The sequence below is a fragment of the Convolutriloba macropyga genome, chromosome 1, assembly GCF_964194025.1.
Source record: "Convolutriloba macropyga chromosome 1, txConMacr16.3, whole genome shotgun sequence".
NCBI classification, from domain to species: domain Eukaryota; kingdom Metazoa; phylum Xenacoelomorpha; order Acoela; family Convolutidae; genus Convolutriloba; species Convolutriloba macropyga.
The window spans coordinates 74,709,336-74,715,335 of NC_134468.1; the positions used below are offsets into that span (position 1 = coordinate 74,709,336).

Here is a 6,000-nt window from a genome sequence, read left to right on the forward strand (position 1 = left end):
GCAAGCCTAGCAATATAGGTGTATTTAAAAGACCAACTTTAAACACAATTGGACCTTTTTTTGATGCAGAAAAGTGGAAAGGAATGATTAATCATGAAGGAGATTTTGCAGAAAATCTTCAATAAGGCATTTTTTGTGAAACACTCAGAAAATGGAATTCTAAATTTAAAAAACTATCTAAATCAAAACTACCCACAATTAGATCAAAACTTGAACACATAAGAACTGAGTTCACTGTTGAATGGACAAGTTGATGAAGCAAATTCTTGCTGGTTTTTGAAGGAAAAAAAATTTGGGGAGAATAAAAATAGTATCGTGGAGGGGGGGGGGATTTTTACTGGTTTTATTTTTTTTTTCAAATGTTTATTATAAAAAAAACCTGGAATCAACAATTCTTACTGATGTAGTGTTTAATGTTCAATTGAAGTACTCTTTTTACTGCCGAAAGTTCATAAAAAAGATGGAGTAGAAGTCAAAAATTTAAAACAAACACAGTGGAAAAGAGTACAACTAATGCGGTCAGGCTAAAAACCTACATACATTGACTCTGTGCAAACTCAACAGTGATAACTCTCAAATTCTTTTTGTGGCTGAAAAGGGAATGGAAATGCCAAAAATACGTGCGACAAAACAACTGGCTTTTGCGCTCAATTGGCAAAACTTTGGAAACATGAGTATATATTTAAGTGTTGCACAAACAGTTGAGTATTTATGATAAATAGATGAAATAAAAATAGCGTGATAGTAAAAAAAGAGTGCGAAATGCTTTTTTGCCCAAAAATGAGAAGAAGTCGACAAAAGCTTCCTACAAAAGTGGACATAATTAGAGTAACAGCTGTAATATTCTCAAAAACTTCGAACCTCGATAACTCCTCGAAAAATACGCAATTCAAAAAATCTCCAATTAAAATATTCTATGAAAGGCGAAATTTCTAGTGTTACCACTGAGAACTTTTGTCGATGAATATATCATACTGAATGAACAAAAAACCGAAAAACCCAGTCAAGCATAGTTCCTCACTTTCCACTAAGTGAGGTGGCAGCAAAAAAACCGCAGGATAAATGAATGGATGCAAACATGGAGTCTAAAATTTAAAGGAAAAGGCGTGAAAATGTGTATTAAATTTCTAGAGTATAAATTAAAGAGTAAAAAGTAAACGGTTTCATTTATGTTTTCAACCCTCATTACAAATTCAGTGTCGGGACGAAATAGTCCCAGACAAAACAGTCTCGGACAAAATAGTCCAAGAAAAACAGACAAAACAGTCCCGGACAACATAGTCCCGAATAAATATGAAAAGTGTAAGCATTATCTACAAACACTTAACAAGCATAAACTATGAGTTAAGCAACTGAATGCATTGTTTGGAATTGATATGAATTAAGATTAAACCAAAACTTGTTTCAAAAAACATATTTTTTGCTAAAACTATGTTGTAATCAGCTCAATATTTGTTCAATGAATTACAGTCATATGAATGACTTAAGGAGTTTCTTTGTTAATTGTTGTGCATATATTAATCTCTGTTTTGTTGGCACTATTTTGTCTTGGAATGTTTTGTCTGCTTTCTTGGGACTATTTGGTCTGGGACTGTTTTGTCTGGGAACATTTTGCTATTTGGAAATGTTTGTCCGGGACTGTTTTGTCTGGGACTGTTTTGTCTGTTCACCTACAAATTCACTCCACCCTTAATACGCTGTGGTCTAGGGGTGAAAAATAATATGTTTACAGTTTCCACCTACTTTCTCAAGTTATTTCGGGGAAAATCATGGGTCCTTCCTGGGGCGAGGTGGTAGAATTATGACTCGACAAAACGTCGTCTGGGGGGGGGGGGGGTGTCATTCCGGGTCGTTAAATACACGATCCCGGAAGAAGTTAATGACCCGGGTAAGTCGAATCATAAATCTGGTATTTCGGAACAGTGACCCGGTCTTTCAATTCATAAATCTGGTATTTCGGAACAATGACCCGGTCTGTCGAGTAATAATACTACCGTTTCGAATCATAAATCACCGTAATTGCTCCAACCTAGGTCCTTTATCACAAAATTAGTGACCCAATCTGATCACAAATGACGACGTTTTGGACATCATTTGAGGCAATGAATAATTAAATGTAACGTTCTGGAAACTGTATGACCTCTATTTACTTATTACCGTACGGTAAATATATCTTCAATAATTTAAGCTTGGAGCGCAGATTTCATCTCTAGTCCAATATGCTTCAATCAATTGACCTGACTTTATAACGCTAAAAATACTAAATGCTCTCATGCACAAGAACTCCTTTATTGCGATCAAAATGTCGGAGCAAAAGTTGTTACATGTGACCATAGAAAAAGTATATCAGTCCTGAATAAATCCTAACATTGTTCACAAGAAAACCTTTTTCACACCTAGCTGTCAATTAAAGGAACAAAAATATTTTTTGTCTTACGAAGCATATTTTTATTCTACAATAATCAAAATTCGTTTTAATTTTCACCAATTGATTCAATTTTTTGAGAGCTTTGCGTTGATATCAGTTTTACATCTATGCAAAAAAGATATAAACCAGGCCTGTTAAAAAAATGAACTGGTATAAATTCCACCCCCAATATGGGTGGGAACGAAAATTGGGGCTTAATCGGTTACGGGGGTATGAGCAGAAATTGGGGTTGTACCAAGTGTGAAACTTACATTGACAATTACTGATAGCTAATGGCCTCAAAGCCTTTGTAGTGTATTTATTAATAATGACTACTTGTTAATTGCAATTTAAAGTAATATTTGAGTAATATTTCCCTTTCGCCGTTTCTACAAAATTTTGCCGTTCTACTACAATTTAAAACCAGAGGGAAATTTCAATTATTTAAATCATAAATTGAAATTGCCTTCTGGTTATAAATTGATTGCTGATGAAAGTTTGACAGTGGAGCTTAGAAATAATCGGAGTTGAGTTCCAAACGCGTTGGTGTTATCCAAAAGGTTTGTTGTAACGCAATAAATTGATCAACCTTTAAATATTTTCTTAGTTCAAAGAAACAGTTTTGTAATTTTTGCCTTGCAAATCAATGTGAACATCTCTGAATGAACATAATTTGGGTCCGGTTGGTGTTTTTCGATGCCATTTTTGGCTTGACCAATTTTATGTCTGACCTTTTTGGGAAACTATTTTACTCTTCACCTCTTTATTTTTGCTTGATCTAATTTGCTCTCATTCATAATTTAAGCCGCTAACTTAATTCGCAACAGTTTACTTTTAATTACAAGTGAAATCAAAAGTGTGTCAGAACTGTAATTTTTTTATTTTATCTATTAGCGAACTACTTTTGTATGTACGAATTAATCAGAGTACCGACAGTGATGAGACGAGACACAGCCTTATCAATGAGGCATTAAAAGTAGCTCTCTCTAATTTTTTTTAGCCTACCCATCTAACTAAACAAACACCGTGATAACCGGAAACTTCATTTTTTGATAACTTCTGAGAGAAACAATAAAAACTGCTAAATTAAACCAAGAATTTTTATTTCAGCAAGCTGAACAAGGCTGGTATGAAGTTCTCTTAGAAGCCTTTATGTATCGCACAGTTTTTTTCAATAGAAAGATTTTTTTTCTGTGGGGGTGCCGTGCTTCTTACGATCAAAGCTCGAACTTTGTGTTTCCGAGTAATTAACTGATTGTTTTCTATTGTTATGTCCCATTTTTTACGGGCTCGGTGGATTGTTTTTGCAAAACTGTTACAAGCTTTCGAAAAATTGTTAAATTTGAGAACTCAAAATTCAATTTTTAATCTAAGCCTTCAAAGTTTTGTACAGATCTAGTTTTTGTCAAAAAAATTATTGAATTCGTTACTGTACTACTGTTTAGTTTCTACTAATCGTGCAAAAAATGTGGCTGCTGTTGTATGGTCTATGACTATTGTGTTCAAGCAATGAAATGTTGATTCACGAAATTCACCCTGTTTATTTTTTAATTTTCACCCATTTTTAAGTATAAACTTTTCCATAAACTGATATATCTCAATTTATGGAGCGAAGATTTTAATGGGTGCGGTGGATTTCTTGTTTCGAGAATCAACTTAATTCTTGAATTCTTCAGGCTATGTCTGCAAGATGTTTTACCTATTTTCAACGAGTATTTAAATTTAGTGAAATTCAACGAGTATTGTTAGTCACACAGATACATTGAAGAGAAAGAAAACCATATTTTTTTAAAAAAGAAAACTTTCTCGCATTTTTAGTGATGTGAGATTTCAGTTTGATGTTTTCCAAAATCGATTATTCATATGCCATTATTCGTTTTTTGTTCATTATGTCTCATTGTTTTTGAATTGACTGTTTTTCAAATAGTTTTTCAAATTCTATTTCAAGATGTCTGGGGATCTAGATTTTTCTTGTTCGGCTATTAAAAATTCTTTTATGGTTTAGTTCACGACTTGTCTTGTTATGTTTACTAAGATCTGGTCCGCTTTTTGACGCCAATCTTCGATTTTTGTTATCAGTTAGAAGTCAACTGCTTTACTTATATTAGTCCCACCCGAGAATTAAGGGAAGTGAAAACCGTATAAATCTGGAGCGTAATGTCTTTTGAATCTGTATATTAAGTGCGATCGTGAAAACGTAATTTTGCATGTTTTTAAAAAATCTGAGATAGAGAAAGAGAGAGAGAGAGAGAGAGAGAGAGGGAGAGAGAGAGAGAGAGAGAGAGAGAGAGAGACAGAGTTTGTTATCGCGTGTGGCATTTATATTTCTTTTAACAATTTTTAAAACTTTGTGTGATATCTTAGCAATCGGTTTTTCAAACTCGGTTGAGATCGAGCATATTGTTAAGAAAATTAAAATGCTTTTAAGCGTTTCTCATTTGTCCTATACTGTTTTTGACTGGGATGACAATGGCACTCAATCAATTTGTCATCATTGCTGTGAATTTTGTCGCATTATTTAGGATTTAGATATAAAATCCGATGTCTGAGAACCCCACAGTAATCGCCAGTGTACTGAGTTTTTGTAATTTGTTGAAATTTCAGTACTGATTTTTGGGTGCACATGGGCATTATCAGAGGCAGTAATGTGTGTTAAAGCATATCATATAATGGCTCCACCAATCAATTTCGAATGTATGGTTATCTCGCAACACTGTGCATAATCTTGCAAGATTTCTGCCAGAATCTTGCTAGATAACCAGTCATTCTGCCAGAATCTTGCAAGATAACCTTTTTCTGCCGGATTGTCGCAAGATAACCATTTGTTCTGCCAGAAACTTAAAAAATAGCCTTTTTTCTCTCAGAATCTTACACGATAGCTCTTTTTTCTGCTAGAATCTTTCGAGATAATCATTTTCTTTCAAGTACTTCTTACAGCAAAATAGCACGCGCAAATTGTTCTAGGGTCCTAAGAAGCGCGTAAAAAATTCAAAATATTGCAATATTTGAATGAATACAAATTTTGTGCATCGACAAAAGAAAACAAGAGAAAAAACATCAGAAAATTATCAATCTAAGAGATCAGCAGATAATGCTTTCTATCTTCGATCTTTTTTTAATTCAAAGCTTTTTCAACTTTTCTTTTTCTTTTTCTTGATTTTCCTGGGCCGAATATGGGTTGAAGCTTGGCTGAAGTTGGATTGAAATGGGATTCTAGTGGGTTTGAAGACAAATCCTTGCTACGTCAAAACTCGCTATAACAGAGAGAACAATTTTTGACGCGTAGCTCTTTCAAGATAAGCGTCGGATTTTGTCTAGTTCATCTATTTTTACTACTCGAAGAGGAGTATTGGAGTTATATCTGTTTTTGTTAGCAGGAGTCAATATTTTGTTTGATAATTTTACTAAAACTATGCAATTATATACTGAAGAACGTTACAAAAAAAATTAAGTCAATTTAACCTTACCTGAAAGTTAAGGAAAACTAAATTTAAAGTAAAGTTTAACTAAAATTTACCTTAACTTTACCTTAACATCAGTTTACTTTAGCAGTACGGCTAGCAATACGGTTTGCTGCAGACATATTTACAACT

General features: G+C 33.7%; 1 protein-coding gene across 5 annotated transcripts in view; it reads left to right on the plus strand.

The window, feature by feature from the left end:
• LOC142351486 (uncharacterized) overlaps positions 1-6,000 on the plus strand; it is a 68,896-nt gene that overhangs the window by 13,334 nt on the left and 49,562 nt on the right. The window contains exon 1 of one of the 5 annotated variants that reach the window (XM_075403549.1): positions 2,887-2,967. The exons of the other annotated variants lie outside the window; for them this stretch is intronic. The gene's annotated coding sequence lies outside the window, so the exon portion shown is untranslated. Of the gene's footprint in view, positions 1-2,886; positions 2,968-6,000 lie in introns of those variants that run through there. 5 annotated transcript variants of the gene reach the window in all.